Consider the following 17,069-nt stretch of genomic DNA (forward strand, 5'->3'; position numbering starts at 1 on the left):
CCAGCCAAAACTAGCTAGACCTTAGCCAATATTGCACAAATTATTTTCTTGTTTTATAAAAAATTTTGGTACATTCTTTTGAATAATATCCAGTAAGTACTTAATTGAATAGCAGGTTCACACAGAAGGATTATGTCTATTTAATTTGCTTTTTACAGCACTCAAACCGCAGGCTGCCTTTACGGCCGCTCAGTTTTCTTCCACTACGTTCATTTAAAGAATGAAACTTGGGCTTCCCTGGTGGCGCAGTGGTTGAGAATCCGCCTGCCGATGCAGGGGACATGGGTTCGTGCCCCGGTCCAGGAAGATCCCACATGCCGCAAAGCGGCTGGGCCCATGAGCCATGGCCGCTGAGCCTGCGCGTCCGGAGCCTGTGCTCCGCAACGGGAGAGGCCACAACAGTGAGAGGCCTGCGTACCGCAAAAAAAACCCAAATAACTGCTACCTCACAAATACTGTCCTCCCCGATTAAAAGGCTCACCTCTAAAGTGGAATCAACGTATCCCCCCCCCCCCCCACACACACACTTTTTTTGCTTTGGTTGAAATGCATAGAGTTAGCTCCTAGAAAAAAAAATGCTGACTTTTTGGCTTAAACTGGAAACTGTCTAATTAAACTGAATTCAAGCACTTACACAGGTTTCATTTAGGTAACATTTAGGTAATTTAGGTAGTGATGTCAAGCTTTCTTGATTTGGTAGTCCTGATATTCTCTAACAAACACAGAAGCTTGAGAAATCATGGGCATGATTCAGCTCCTGATATCCCAAAGCTAAAGGACTCCATAAAACAATCACTCATTTCTAAGATTGCCCACTGATAGAACAGAGTAACATCATAAAATTTATCAATCCTAAAGTTTCTATAGGCCTAAAAGACAGCCAAACATTTGTAAAGAATTTGTTTGAGCCCAGAGAAAGAATCAGTGGGTATAATAAATCTTCAGTATAATAAATCCTCAATACATCTCAAATAATGTTCCAGAGGAAACCAGAACCAGACAACTGATTTGTTTTCAGAATCACAACCCTCAACCCCACTTAAAAACATAATTTTTTAAAAAGAATGATTTATTTGGAAGAAGGATACACCGAAGACAAGCCAATGAATCAACTAAAACAAAATCCGCAATTGAAACATTTCTGCTTATTGAGAAAATGTTGACAGAATAAATATAGTGTGTGTCCAAAGAACTAAGTGTATTGCATAAACAAAGTACAGTTCATTCTACCAAGTGCACTGACTGATACTTGGTAGAATGAACTTTGATTATATTTATCCCCTATCAAATCAACTGAAAAAAAAACCCAATCATTTAACTAGATTCTGATTAGATTAAGAGCAATACAGATTTATAATACAGGTAGTAAACAATGACCAGAAATATCACTTAGTACTACTGTTTGAAACAACTCGGTGAATAGTTGGTAGCAAAGGAGCTAAATCAGAGAACTCTGTTTTGAAGCCGAGAAACTGCTTTTAAACGACAAAAGAGTATATTTCTCCCATTTTAAAACATTTCTTACATGGATCTTATTCAAAAAAACTACTTAACCACACTCTTGCAATTAACTTGCAACTGACATTCCTTAATTTCCTGCAAACTACTGCTGAGAACATCACCACCTTATCAATCACCCTAGATAGAGTCACATGAAACTTTACTTAGAAATTATAGCTACAGAAAGCCTTGCTACTGAAAACTGGTATTTTTCTTTTTCTTTACTGAAGATTGAGCGACCCTTTTATTTTACTTCAGCAACAAGGAAACTTACAGCTACATCTGAAACTCACATCTATGATCAATTTATTCATCTTCACGTTACACTCCTAGTTTTATTTTCTCTGGTAGTGGTTTCATAATTTTTTTAAAACCCAATATTTCTTGTAAATGTTATTTTTTATAAAGTGACTCAACACCTTTGTGTAAAAGGTAGTATACATGAGAATAAAACATAAATAATACATTTCCTTACTGGTTTTCCCTGGCACTTATAAATCTGAAATACCTAAATTTAGAGACTAGGTAACTGGAGTTCAGCATTTCAAATGAAGAGAAATTATTATTCAGAACTCACCAAAAAGTATACTTTCATACTTTTAGCCTTAATACATCCTTATACTCTTAAAGGGAATTCCATTTTTAAAACGCAAACGCACTTCTAGCGCCAACTTAAAATATACACTTTATTCTTCGTACAATTAAAGTGAAAACTGAATATAAAATCTTCCAGAATTGTAAAGTGTAGAATGGATAACCACGTGTCAAAGTAAAAATCTTCTTTCTAAGAAAAGGAAAAGGGAAAAATGATTTGCCACGTGTAAGGTTAACATTTTTCTTCTACATTTGAAGACCAAGAGTGCCCCATAATTTTCATGGTGATCCCATTCCAAATATTTACTCAGAGCCATTCTACCCCTCCAGGGGCCCTTCTCCCTCCCCTATCCCTGAGGTTGAAGCAGCACGCTACCCCCTGCTGAGCAGGCCACATAGAATTACACTACCTTCTACTAGGTGACGAAACAGGACCGCTCCCAAACCCAGGGAGGTCTTCCTCAGGTGGTGGCCTACCATCACCTTCCCTCGCTGGGACACCTTCACAATGGTACCACCCAGGGAGATGACACCAATCTTCCCCCTTCCCAAACTGTACTTTCCCTCAATACTGCTCCCTGGTACACAGAGCTGTGAAGGCAGGGCAAGTGCACAAACTCACAGCAAGAGGCTCTATTAGATTAGGTGAACCACAGGTACACAGCGTTACCTTACTCAACTATTTTGGCATCAAACTGAAAGAATGATCTAACTCTTTCAGTATCTTTACTCTCTGCAATCAAGTCTCTCCTCTACCCTTTGGTCAGAGCTACGTACTTTTTAATTCAAACACCAGTTAAAAAAAAAAAAAAAAGGAGCCCAAGGGCTCTAGGTCCAACTTGAAGTTCAAACTAAAACTACCCTCAAAGTCACCCCAAAACAACTTAGTTGCCACATACTGGCCTTTGCTCATAAAAATATCCTGACTACCTTTCTTTCCCAGCTCATTTGGAAATGGTGCTTCTAACATCCACTGGCATAGAGTTTTTCTCTTTTTTCTCTTTTTTCTCTTTTTCTTATTTCTATTTTCTATTTTTCACAGAAGTGATATGTGTTCGATGCAAAATAAACAAATAAATCAAGGACAAACAAAGTTGTTTATTCTGGAAACCCACCATCCAGAGATAATCACTGATGATATATTAGTGCATATGATAACTTTATTGTTGATATATTTTTTCTATATCTATGTTTAAAACAAAAATTGGTTCATATTACACACAGTTTGGCATCCTGCTTTTTGCATTTCATAAAGTATCAAAAAAGAGTGTCTTATCAGTATCCTACAAAGTTATTTTTAATGGCTACTTAAAATTTCCTCTTTCTAAAACTCCCAGGGGCTCTAAAATTTCTTCTTTCCTACTTCTCCCCCTCCACGGTTTCCCAGTAGGAACACAACTAAAAGGCAACATTCATTCAATTAATACATCCTAAACACTTCCAGAAAACTAACATTCCACTGTATTCACAGCAATTATTTCATTTATATTTTATATTGTTAGATGATCATGAATAAACAACTGTATCTGTGCCACCAAGTCCCAAGGAAGGGCCAGGCTGCCATCAAGTCTACAGTGTTTCTCCCCCATGAGCCATGACATATAATTCAAAATAACTCCAAACAAAATAAGAGGCACAACAAGGTACAACTTTTCCTAGAAAGACTATTTCATTGTTTCTTTAAAAGTCACAAAACATTAACAGATGGCCAACAGGCACATGAAAAAATGCTCAACAACATATTAGAGAAATGCAAATCAAAACCACAATGAGGTATCATTTCACACTGGTCAGAACAGCCATAACCAAAAAGTCTACAAATAATAAAGGCTGGAGAGGGTGTGGAGAAAAGGGAGCCCTCCTACAGTGTTTTTTTGTGGGAATGTAAATTAGTGCAGCCACTATGGAAAACACTATGGAGGTTCCTTTAAAAAACTAAAAACAGAACCACCATATGACCCAGCAATACCACTCCTGAGCATATATCCAGAAAATATGAAAACTCTAGTTCACCTCAGTGTTCACAGCAGCACTATTTACAAGAGCCAAGACATAGAAACAACCTAAATGTCCACTGACAGATGAATGGATAAAAAAGTGGTATATATATACAATGGAATATTACTCAGCCATAAAAACAAATGAAATATTTGCAGCAACATGGACGGACCTAGAGATTATCAAACTAAGTCAGACAGAGAAAGACAAATATTACATGATATCACTTATATGTGGAATCTTAAAAAATAATACAAATGAATCTATATACAAAATAGAAACAGACTCACAGACATAGAAAACAAAATTATGGTTACCAAAGGGCAAAGGGAGGGAGGGGAAGGGATAAATTAGAAGTACGGGATTAACAGATACAAACCACTATACATAAAAGAGATAAGCAACAGGATTTACTGTTTAGCACAGGGAACTATATTCAATATCTTGTAATAACCCATAATGGAAAATAATCTGAAATATATATATTTAAAAAAACTGAAAAAAATTTCAAAATATTATTTAATTTTTTTTCTCTCTTTTGGTGCCCCCTTGCTAATGCTCAAACACATGCTTACATTGTCTATTAAGCACTGCCTCCTGGGATTGAGAAAAGAATAGGTTTTGTTCCAAGGAATAATATGAGTTTAAACTCAGATGATAAAATCTATGCACAATCAAAATCCCAGACTTGAGCACACAGATTTCAGTCAAACACATTTTGAAACGGAGAATATTAACTGCTTGTTCAAAGTTGTATTATTCATGTGGAATCACTGGCAAATGCTTTATGCTGTGTTTGAAACTGTACAAAGCTTCCCGAGATATATGCAATGCTTTCATTATATGAATAAATGGATAACATGATTTGCATTGAGTGGTTTTACGGGGGAATTTCAAGTGACTTATTCAGCAAATCTCCACACTTCAATTAAAAGAGACGATTTGCTTCCAAAAAATTAAATGTGAAGAAGTGTCAACACACTAATGATACTGACAGTAGTTTACAGGCTGGGTTCTAAAGTCAAACTGCTTTGGCTTAAATTCTGACTTTCACTAGCTATGGGACGTATGCCTCTATACTTTAGATTCCTCATGAAAAAATATCTCCTCCATTGGGTTACTGTGAGAATTAAATGACTTAATACATGTAAGGTGCTTAGAACAGTGTATTGAGCCTTCAATAAATATTAGCTAGTTACCATCATCCTTATTCATTATTATATATTTTTGTAAAAGGCTCAAAACCTACTTTCCACCTCTTTCTCCCCTTACTAAGGAACAGACTAGACCACAGAATCACAGAAATGTTATACAGTGCTGTATTAAACCCCTACCTTATAATTTTCAGATCAACTGTTTTGTTCCTACTTTCTTTAAAAAATACACTGAAGTTTAATATTTACATTGTATACACTGCACTCATCCTATTTTTCATTTAACTGCTAGCATGCTATAAAATACTGTATATCTATAATGACCAGTATATACACAGAACAAATGGTACCTATATATACTGAACACCACAGGTCTTCAGGAAACCACAATGTTTTAAAAGGAAAAAAGAAGATGAAAGCTGGAATAGGAAGTAGCTCTAATACTGCTGTTAAATTTAAATATCATATCTAATGTACTTTTTTACTTTTAAAAAGGTATCTAAATAACATTTTTACAATTTACAAGTAAAACAGACTACCTTAAACCATTAGTGTAAGGTTTATTCTAGACTAGAGAACTAAGTCTGCTCAACCAGAACGAGAAATATTACAGATAGAATCCATCATGAGTTTGCCTGGGGTTATTCTGAAACCTATAATCCAGAAATGACAGACAAGAGTTCTCTGACTTTTTTTTTTTTTTCCAAAGAGTACTAGAACATTACCATAAAAATTCTTTACTGTTTGTTATGTAAAGGATAGAGGAAAGTGGCAGATAAAATGAAGAAAATAGGCCAGGCTTTGGACTCTGGGCCTACCTATTAATTTTGCTTTCTTGATCATAGATATAACAGTCTGCTTTAAATCTCAGGAGAATATACTGGTTAATAATGAAAAAGATTTATTTCCCCACTAAATGTTCTTTGGCCTGATTACTTTCCTATATTGTTTATTCATACCTTACCAGGAATGTGAATAGCTTATCAAAAAGCCACTCTCAGAATAAAAAAAACCCACTTCTTCAAAAAACTAAAGTCTAGGGAATTCCCTGGATGTCCAGTGGTTAGGGCTCCATGCTTCCAATGCAGGGGGCATGGGTTTGATACTTGGTCGGGGAACTAAGATCCTGCAAGCCATGTGGTGTGGCCAAAAAAAAAAAAAAGAACTAGAGTCTAATCCATAAGTCCTCCCAAATATTTAAAAACTTAAACCCCAAAGAAAGGAGAACAATCACCCATTCTACAGAACATCAAAACCACTGAAAGCAAAAAGAATAGACTTTGCTTGTATGTACTTGTATAATCTTTTCTGAAAACCTAGGAGGTAGACATGTTCATACACTACAGTTCAGGAAACTGAGTCTCAGAGAGGTTAAGTAATATGCTCAAGTTACAAAGTCAGTAAAATAAAGACACAGGACTCAAATTCACAACTTTCTTACCAGCTAATGATAAAGCAGAAATGACAGGCATTCCCTGTACACCAGTGTGAGTGGCCACGGAGACGAGGATTACAGAACAAGTCCTTCAGTGCTCCCTCCCAACTCCATGCGCTACACCGGAATCTAGCAGGTTGGATTCAAGTTATTTTTGAACACAGTTGATTGCTCAAGAACGGAAACAGCTCCCTCCCAAGTCTCACCCCCTAATTCACAGGTGAATTATCTTCTGCCTTATCTTCTGTTAATAAATAAATGAGCAATTATTTACTGAAGATCCAGAAATGTAACCATACCATAAATTGCCCTTTTTATAAGTGCCATATAATGTGGTGTAGAAGGAAGAGACCACTTATATCTTTAGTATCTGCCCCTCAAACGCTCTTGTTTTATAATACATAATTGCACTTATTTACATGAAGGTTGCTCTTTACTAGTCTGTGAGCTTTTGATACAAAATTCTGCATATTCCCCACTCAGTATTAGTCAAAATGTAGGTGGTGTCCACTAAAAATGTTGAAAGGAGTGAACGAAACATTGACGAGTTGAACCTTAAATAACAACATTTAGAGAGATGGAGAAAAAGAAGGGGAAGTACGTCCTAATGAGGTGGCTGGCAACCAGGCAGACGACTGCTGGGGAAATGGATAGGCAGGTCTGAGTAGAAGATCCGTATCACCAAGCAGCAAAAAAACGGTAAACTGGAAGATCTGGAATTCCTGACTGCAGGGTTAGGACTTCATTTTCTAAATTAGGCCAAAGGTTTCTGAACATTTATTTTTAATGCAGGGGAATGCTTTGTTTAAATTAAACCCTACTCGAAACCCCAATATAGAAAACAGGTAAAAGCAAAGCCGTACCGGTTGAAGCCCCACTCAGTCCCCATCTTACCTAATTGAGAAGCCCCCAAAGCCCCTCTTTGGAGCACAGTTTGAAAACCACTGGGTTAGAAAAAGGTCTGGAAGGACAGATACCAAAGTGCTCAGAGCACTGACTTCTGGAGAACTGGGTTGGCCTAGGTTGAGGGAGCAGGGTAAGGAAGGACTTGAAATACTATTTTCACTTTTTAAATCCTGCCTTTTTTTATATTATTTGAACTTCTGTTTATATTGAGCACTTTTTACTTTTTAATTTCAAAAGAAATAAGATACCATTGATCTAAAAAAGCATTTTTAATGGTTAAATTTCTTCACGAGAATTGCCACATTTATTTATTTTTTTAAAGAAGATGTTGGGGGTAGGAGTTTATTAAATTATTTATTTATGGGGCTTCCCTGGTGGCGCAGTAGTTGAGTCCGCCTGCTGATGCAGGGGACACAGGTTCGTGCCCCGGTCCGGGAAGATCCCACATGCCGAGGAGCGGCTGGGCCCGTGAGCCATGGCCGCTGAGCCTGCGCGTCTGGAGCCTGTGCTCCGCAACGGGAGAGGCCACAACAGTGAGAGGCCCGCGTAACGCAAAAAAAAAAAAAAAAAAAAAAAAAAAAAAAAAATTTACTGAGTTTTGGGTCTTCGTTTCTGTGCCAGGGCTTTCTCTAGTTGTGGCAAGCGGGGGCCACCATTCATCGCGGTGCGCGGGCCTCTCACTATCGCGGCCTCTCTTGTTGCAGAGCACAGGCTCCAGATGCGCAGGCTCAGTAGTTGTGGCCCACGGGCCCAGCTGCTCCGCGGCATGCGGGATCCTCCCAGACCAGGGCTCAAACCAGTGTCCCCCGTATTAGCAGGCAGACTCCCAACCACTGCGCCACCAGGGATGCCCCGAGAATTGCCACATTTTAATGAATCATTTCCTTATAGCAGGATATTTTCTTGACTAAATTATACTGCAATGAAAATGAACATCTTTGTGCATAAGACTTTCTCATATTTAGAATGATTTTCTTAGGATAAATTTATACAAGTTAATGGTTCCCATTTAAGTTCAATTAGTATTTTTTAAAAGTCATCCTATAGGGACTTCCCTGGTGGTGCAGTCGTTAAGAATCCGCCTGCCAATGCAGGGGACACAGGTTCGAGCCCTGGTCGGGGAAGATCCCACATGCCGCGGAGCAACTAAGTCTGGCCGCCACAACTACTGAGCCTGTGCTCTGGAGCCCGTGAGCCACAACTACTGAAGCCCGCGTGCCTAGAGCCCGTGCTCCGCAGCAAGAGAAGCCACCGCAATGAGAAGCCTGAGCACCGCAACAAAGAGTAGCCCCCGCTCGCCACAACTAGAGAAAATCCGTGTGCAGCAACCAAGAACCAACACAGCCAAAAATAAATAAATAAATAAATGTTTTTAAAAAGCCATCCTATAGTAGCAAGATTTGATCCTAGCATGCATGTTTAAGATATATAAAATCTAGGGCTTCCCTGGTGGTGCAGTGGTTGAGAGTCCGCCTGCCGATGCAGGGGACACGGGTTCGTGCCCCGGTCCGGGAAGATCCCACATGCCATGGAGCAGATAAGCCCGTGAGCCATGGCAGCTAAGCCTGCGCATCCGGAGCCTGTGCTCCACAACGGGAGAGGCCACAACAGTGAGAGGCCCTCATACTGCAAAAAAAAAAAAAAAAAAAAAAAAAAGATATATAAAATCTAATTTACAAAACAAATTAGCAAAGTTTCCATATCTCAAAAAATGTATTAAAGAAAAATCTGAAACAGAACTTGAAGCCTCTCTACCTTTCATGAATTTCTCATAACTTCTCTTGCCACTTATCAAAACCATACACTGAAACAATTTTCCTTCACAGTTGGGTTTCACTATCCAATTCTGTGAAGTCACAGTACTGTGACAGTACAATCATTCTCTGGCAACAAACTGACATCACTAAATTCTTAATGGTAAGTTCTGTTGGGTATATGGATGTTCTATTTTTACTTCTAAGATCAAAATCTATTTTCTGTTGCCTCTCCATTAAGCTCATATGATTGATACATTTTTTTTTTCTTGGACAAGAAAGTAGGATTTATTGGTGGGCGTGAGTAAGGAGGGGACAGCGCCAAGGCTCTCGCGAGTGCAGGGCCCGCCGTCTATCCAGGGGGCCACAACGAGGGATGCATTCGACTCCACAGCCATCCGGGAGAAGCCGCTTTTCTGCCACCATGTTTTCAAATTTGTCCGCATTAAACTTTGTAAATCCCCACTTCTTGCAGATGTGGATCTTCTGGGGCCAGGGAACTTGAACTTGGCCCTGCTGTGGGCCTCAATCACATGTTCCTTGTTCTGCAGCTTGGTGCAGATGGACATCATGACGTGGCCAATGTGGACCCTGACCCCTGTGCCCTGGGGCTTTCCAAAGGCACCACCCATACCTGTCTGGAGCCTAGACTGGGGACAGCATGCCAGTCATTAATGTCCACTGGAAAGGGCTGTCTTCGAGGCCCCTTAGGGCAACCTATACAGGCAACAGGCTGCATACACTACCGAGGAGGCTGCTGTTTGCAACCATTGCGCACCAGGCCCCCATGGGGAAAAGAGCACAGTTGGCTGGATTGGCTGCAGATGATTGATACATTTTAATCAATGTATTCTCTTTGTCCCCAGCCATCTTTATAAAACTGCCTTTTGGTGAGTGCTCAGAGAATGCCTATCTGTTCAAACAAAATATAAATGGCTGCCCGATTGCCTCCTCCTGTGAACAGCCTGCAATGTTCTGTACTTCTTGAAAGCAGAAACCCAAGAGTCAGAAAGTCTGTTGTTCTTTTTCTTATCTCTACTACTGTTTTAGTATAACAAAAGTACTTTTTGTTAAATTAACTTTTTGTTAAATAAGTGAATGGAGTTCTATCACTAATGAATCCAACTGGGCAAAAAGAATTTCTAATAAAAACCTTTTTCCGGCTTCCCTGGTGGCGCAGTGGTTAGGAATCCACCTGCCAATGTGGGGGACACGGGTTCGAGCCCTGGCCCGGAAGATCCCACATGCCGCGGAGCAACTAAGCCTGTGCACCACAACTACTGAGCCTGCGCTCTAGAGCCCACGAGCCACAACTACTGAGCCCATGTGCCACAACTACTGAAGCCTGTGCACCTAGAGCCTGTGCTCCACAACAAGAGAAGCCACCACAATGAGAAGCCTGCGCACCGCAACGAAGAGTAGCCCCCACTCACCGCGACTAGAGAAAGCCCGCGTACAGCAACGAAGACCCAACACATCCAAAAATAAAATAAAATAAATAAATAAGTAAATAAATAAAAAGTAAAACAACAACAACAAAAAAAAACCTTTTTCTTTTTCCAAAAGCAAGTCTAGAAACATCAAGGTCACTTCTACTACTATGTAACAGTTCTAATAGTCAGGGTATTTAGACTCTATCAGCAAAGATTTGCCTAGTGCCTACTGGGCATGGGGCACCATGCTAAACGCCAGGCGTTCAGTGTGAACAAGACAGAAGCAAGGCCTGCTCTCATAGATCTTTCCCTCTTGGTGCAAAGGCACTTTGGCAAACCATGAATCTTTATGAAACGAGAAGTTCCAGTACCAAAAATAGAAATATTCTTTAGAAGAAAGAGACCGGAACCAGACTTTGGAATACCTGTAACACTGGGCCGAGGAATGCAAAGTTTATATTTGAGTAGAGGAAAACGAGGCATTCAAAGGGATCCTTAGAAAATATTAATCTAATCAGGCTCTGATTAAACCTTTTCAATGGCTTCTCATTTCCTCTAAGATAAAGCCAAAATGTTTAAAAAGGGTAACTAAATCTTGCATCACCATTCCCACCTACCCAAGATCTTTGGCTGTGGTCATACTGTTCTTTTTCTCTGTTTCCTTTATTGTAGGGATTTTCAAACTTTATACATCACAATCTAGTAAAGTATCTATGTGTGACACGCTTATTTTCTATTTTATTTCTTTTTAAAAACATGCAGTTCACAACCACTAAATTAATTTTACAATCTCCTGGTAGGTGCCTAGGTGCCTGCAGCTTGAAAAATACCACCTTGGTATATACCACACTCTCTCTCTCTCACTTCTTGGCCTTTCCACACATTCTTTTTGCCGGAAACATTCTTGCTCATCCTCCTTCTTGCCTTTTTCTGGCTACTTCCTATGCTACTTTGTGACCTGAGCTCTTAAACATCACTTCCCTGACCCTCTTAGATTAGTTCCCCCTCCTCTGTGTTCCTGAAGTACTCTATGCTTTCTAACATTCATTAAGCTTTACTGTAATTGTATGTGTGCTAATTGTCTTTCTAGGCTGTAAACTCCATAAGCATCAGGACCCATTCTTGGTCTCTGCTGAATCCTGAGAGCCTAGCCCAGTGCCTGTTACTTATTAGGCACTCAGTCAATGAGGAGTAAAGCAAGTAAGGAAATGGACTTGAATAATCTATATATTTAACCGCACAATGAAATGAGCACCCACTTAAAAACTGTTAAGAGGTTTAGCCAGTTCAAAGGAAAATATATTCTCAGTTCCAATTATATAAATGGTGATTAAGTTCCTAAGCTAGCCTATAAAACGCTATTACCCACAAGCACTTAACTGATGAGCGGATGGCTGCTTATTTGCCTCTCTGCAAGGACAGGAGAACTTTCACTCCTCTAAGTAGGAGAAAACAGGATTAAAGGGACACCTTGCTTCCTCCCTACTCTATCAGTTCCTCCTAGAGCAAAGTGACTTATCTAATGGCTGAGATAAGACTAAAGGTCAATATTCCAGACAGGCCCCAGCCCTGAGCTCTCACTGGCTCTTGGATTTATCTGTCTTCAAGAAGAGAAGGTTCTCCTTTCCCTTCCGACTCGCATGAGGAAATTTCCCCAAGACAGGGCTTTCCCTGCCTGCAGGGGAGACCTGCAGTTTTTTAGGTGCTATAGAATCACGTGGGTAGATAAATTAAGAAGGAACAGAGGAAGTGTGGGTCTAAGCTAAATTCTCCAATCCAGCTTTACCAGAAATGAAAATTAAATTATATTTTAATAGTACTATAATCCTCATCTGGCTTCTTGAATCTGATCTCAATTTGCAGAATCTGGAGAGAGGAGATGTAATCAGCAAACTGAAAAGCTCCAAGAGGAGTAACAGTCATCCCAGTCTGATTTCTGGGTCTGAGGAGAAGAGTAGCACAGAGCAACAAGGTGGAACAAAAGGGAAGGGAATGAAATGAAGGAGGAAAGGGTTTCTTTCACTTTTCCTCGTTTGAATTTTTCTTGGGCAAAAATGTCTAAAGAAGTTGAACCTATCTTTGTGTCCTACAACCTTCCCCTCCAAATTGTTTCTCATTCTTGCTTCTCTTTTCTCATCTTCCAGACCTTTTATGCTGCCCATAGATCTCCATTTTCAACACCCACACTTGTAGAAATAGACCAGGTTTTCCCCAAACCTCCAAAATGTTCCATGATCCCATACCACTAACGTCTCCTATCCCTCCTCATGTCAAAACTCCCATTTCCTCAGTGCAGCTGATCTGGAGGAAAGCAATCTGATTAAATTCGTTCACATTAAGATAAAACAACTGGCTGACAGTCTAGCCAGCCTACTAGAGATACACATATTTTTTATTTTATACACACACACACAGACATTTTTAAGCTATAGAAATCTAACTACAGTAATTTCAGAGAAAAGATGAGGGGTGCCTAAAAATCTCCCATAAAGGAGGCAGGTCCGCTCTGATCAGCATTTCCCAGGGATCACATCCCCAAAGTTGTTCCCACATTTTCCCCAACTTTCAGCCCTTAAGTGACACTAAAAACCCCAGGGGGCAGAGAAAGCCAACTTGGGAAAGCATTTGTAACTACAGGATATTTAGTCATCCATTGGGTAAGTCAGTTACAATCAATATTAGGTTGGATAGGTTATAATTTCAGTATGTTTGACAATCATTCTATTAGGTAAAACATATACTCAGGTTATATATTGCAATTATTACCTCATTCTACTAATGAGGTCAATGAGGCATAAAGGGGTTAAATAACATTTCCATTGTTTAAAGTTTAGTAGTTGAAGAGCAGGACTGGACGGCTCTTCACCCACTTTGAATCAGTTGTTTATCCATTAATTCCACTTGAAAATCTCTAATTTTATTTTCCATAACGTTTCTGAAATTTGGTAGTGTACTTTAGAACAGTCATATTAGAGTAAAAGAAAAATGAGCTTGAATTCCTGGGAGGTAAACATCATGTCTTTTTCAGTGGTTTTTGTATGAAAGACCTGAGGCTGATGCTGAATTCGTGTGCGCTCAGAAATTAAGCACGGAATAGGCAAAGTAGCATTCATTCAGCTGCAAGTGGCTCTTAACTTCAGCGCCATAAAAGATACTTATTTGCCGCCCAAATATGAATATAGCTGTAATAAAGACTACACACACTTAGGATGATAAGATCTTCCACTTTGCCTGAGAAGTATATGAAATTTTAATTGAGTAATTGGTGTTTGCTATTTTTTTATTAGTTTGCTTAGCTAGCCACCAAAATAAATTATTTGTAATTAAAGTGATGACTGGGACTTTCCAAACCAAGCATAGAATACATGGAAATGCTGTGTGTGTTCTCTCTTGACTTTGGTCATGAACACACTTTTTGTGGCTTTTCTCAAAATACCAGAAAGGTAAAGGGGCAGTAAGGCACCCAAGAAATGACAGTTAGCATATTCCGACAGACTTAAACGGCACTTATTCACTTCCCCCAGGTAGAAGCATTATGTTGCTTGGTATCAGGTTGGTTGGGTTTTTCGGTCAGTACTCGTCCCCCAAACCTAGAATTTTTAAAATATAATTCAACAATAAAAAGACAACCCTATTAAAATATGGGCAAAAGATCTGAATAGACATTTCTCCAAAGCAGATACACAAGTGGCCAATAAGCACATGAAAAGATGCTCAACATAATTAGTCATAAAGAAATGCAAATCAACACTACTTCATACTCACCAGAATGTAATAAAAACTAGCAAATAGTCAATAACAAGTGTTGGTGAGAATGTGAAGAACCTGGAACCCTCCTACACTGATGAGAATGTAAAATGGTGCAACTACTTTGGAAAAGTCTGACAGTTCCTGAAAAAGTTAAATATACAGACCCAAAAGAATGGGAATCATATGCCCACATAAAAACTTGTACACAAATGTTCATAGCAGCATTATTCACAATGGCCAAAAAGTAGAAACATCCTTAATGTCCATCAACTGAAAATGGATAAACAAAATGTGATATTGTAGTACATCAATACAATGGAATACTATCCAGCCATAAAAAATAAGTACTGATACATGCTACACATGGATAAACCTTGAAAACATTATGCTGTGTGAAGGAAGCCAGACACTAAAAGCCACATAATGTATGATTCCACTTATATGAAACTTACAGAATAGGCAAATCCATAGAGACGGAAAGGGGATTAGTGGTTGCCAGGGGGTGGGATAACGGGGGAATGAGGAGTGACTTTTAATGGGTATAGGGTTTCATTCTGGGGTGATGAAAATGTTCTGCATGGTGGTGATAGTGGTGATAGTTGCAAAACTCGGTGAAAACACTAAAGGCCGCGCTTTAAAAGGATGAATTTTGTGGTATGTGAACTATTTCTCAATTTTTAAAAAAAATTCTTCATTTACAGAAAGAAATTACATAGACATGTAATATACCTACAAATGTATTACATACATATACGTATTCTCTTTCTATGAATCAACGTTTGGGGTGTTTTTTAGTTGAGATATATATCACATATATAAAGAAAGGAATGAAAGAGCACGGTGACACGGAGCAATTGTGAGCCCTGAAGCCTTGGATCTGGGGTGTGCCCCAGCCTGACTCGCAGGGTCTCCATCCGTGCTCACCTTCCACCCATCACTCAGCCACCACCCGCTGTCCGGTCCACTGTCAGGGCCGGGCACAACCCACCACGGCCGCCCGGCTCCGCTGCGGGCGCCCCAGGGCCGGCCAGCCCTCCCGCCCGAGGTGGGGCTGCCGCGGCGGGCCGGGCTCGGGCGCTGCCTGCGGGCCCGGAGGGGACACGGCGGCTCGGGCGGGCCCCGCCGCTCGGCCGCTCCCCCTGCCCTGGCCTCCCTACGCCCCGGCCGCCGGGTCTCAAGCCTCCCTCCAGTACCTGGGATGCGCCCGAACCCCGCGCCGCTGCCAAAGCCGAGACTTTCCCTCCATTATAACCTGCCCGGAAAGCGGTGCGAGGAGAGGGGACCCCGCCTCCTCAGACGCGACCGAGGCACCGTGGCAGGGGACGGAAGGGGCATTCACCTAGTTCCCCCGCGGCGGCGGCGGCGGCGGCTGCCCAGCGGCCGTGGCTCCTTCCTCTGGCGCGCCTCCTCGCGCCGTCGCAGCCCCACGGTGACAGCCCCGGAGCCGGCGCCCTCCCTCCGCGGGCTTCCAGCCGCCCGCCCCGCCCCCGCGCGGCCGCCCAGCGCAGGCGCAGCCGCGCCACCGCCCCGGGGGAAGCGAGAGCCTGGTGATGTGGCCGCTGGGTTGGCGATCGGGAGCGCGAGCGCCGCCTTCTCCCGGACCTTTGGCCGCAACCTGACGAACGCTGGCCGAGAACCCGGGCCGAGAACCCGATAGGGCAGAGCAAAAGGGGAATATTTCAAGGGATGCTACTCAGCAGAGAAGGGCTGTGGACTTCCTTGTTCGTCAGCCCCCTCCATCCCCACCGACCCACGCACATCCACATCGCTGGCTGCTCCTCGGTCCGAGCCCCCAAATCTATGACTCATGATTTCTGTTCTCAGACCAGGGACCTCCTGCTGGCCGTCTTCGTACTTCCTTCTCACAGACCGGGGTTAAAACTGTGTAAGCCTTTCTTAAGAGCAGTGCAGAATGGGCCATGCTTGATCCGAGGTAGGAGAGAAGGGGAGCGACCCCCAGGAGAATGAGATTTAGGGCAGCTCCCAGCAGTGGGAGAGAGGTGTACAGGCAAAGTGCATGGGCCCTGTGGAGGTGTCTGGAATGCCACACTTTTCAAGCTTGCCCGTGTTTGTTTTGTAGTCTATATAAAAGTGAGCCACAGTTTGCAACGTAAAGCCGAGAACTCGTGTATTTTATTTAACAACTATCTTCTGAGCATCTTTTGCAGGTAATGGGCAACGCCGCGAAGGTATTCCAGTGACCCAAACAAAGGTTTCCGTCCTCAGGCTCTTCTTCTAAAAGAGAGACTGTCATTTAAAAAAATTACACAGCAAATGACACTTCCTCAAATCAAAGCTTCCACCAACTCTAAGTCACTCCAATGAATTAGTAGCAGATTTTCAGGTGCTAAAGGATATCAGAGAGTACATTTATCCCGTTTGTTTCTTTTGCTTTGCCATCAGAGTTTTGACCTTCACCTTCAGGGTGCTTCTGTACCAGTCTTGGCCATCTGGGGTAATGCTTTTTATAATGGCCCATGCAAGTGTTCTTCACCCCTGAACATCATTATTAGGAAAGAAAGTATAATTGGAAGGAATATGGAAA

At 41.3% G+C, this 17,069-nt stretch overlaps 1 protein-coding gene across 5 annotated transcripts in view; it reads right to left on the bottom strand.

Annotated features, from left to right (window-relative positions):
* SLC41A2 (solute carrier family 41 member 2) overlaps positions 1–15,956 on the bottom strand; it is a 132,829-nt gene extending 116,873 nt beyond the window's left edge. Inside the window, exons 1-2 of one of the 5 annotated variants that reach the window (XM_082850779.1) lie at positions 2,505–3,066; positions 2,078–2,284 (exon numbers count right to left, since the gene is read on the bottom strand). The gene's annotated coding sequence lies outside the window, so the exon portion shown is untranslated. Of the gene's footprint in view, positions 1–2,077; positions 2,285–2,504; positions 3,067–6,687; positions 6,820–15,776 lie in introns of those variants that run through there. The other 4 variants (XM_082850780.1, XM_082850778.1, XM_082850776.1 and 1 more) reach the window with 4 other exon arrangements.
* Positions 15,957–17,069: the final 1,113 nt, after the last annotated feature.

Source organism: Leucopleurus acutus, assembly GCF_964270905.1.
Source record: "Leucopleurus acutus genome assembly, chromosome: 11".
NCBI classification, from domain to species: domain Eukaryota; kingdom Metazoa; phylum Chordata; class Mammalia; order Artiodactyla; family Delphinidae; genus Leucopleurus; species Leucopleurus acutus.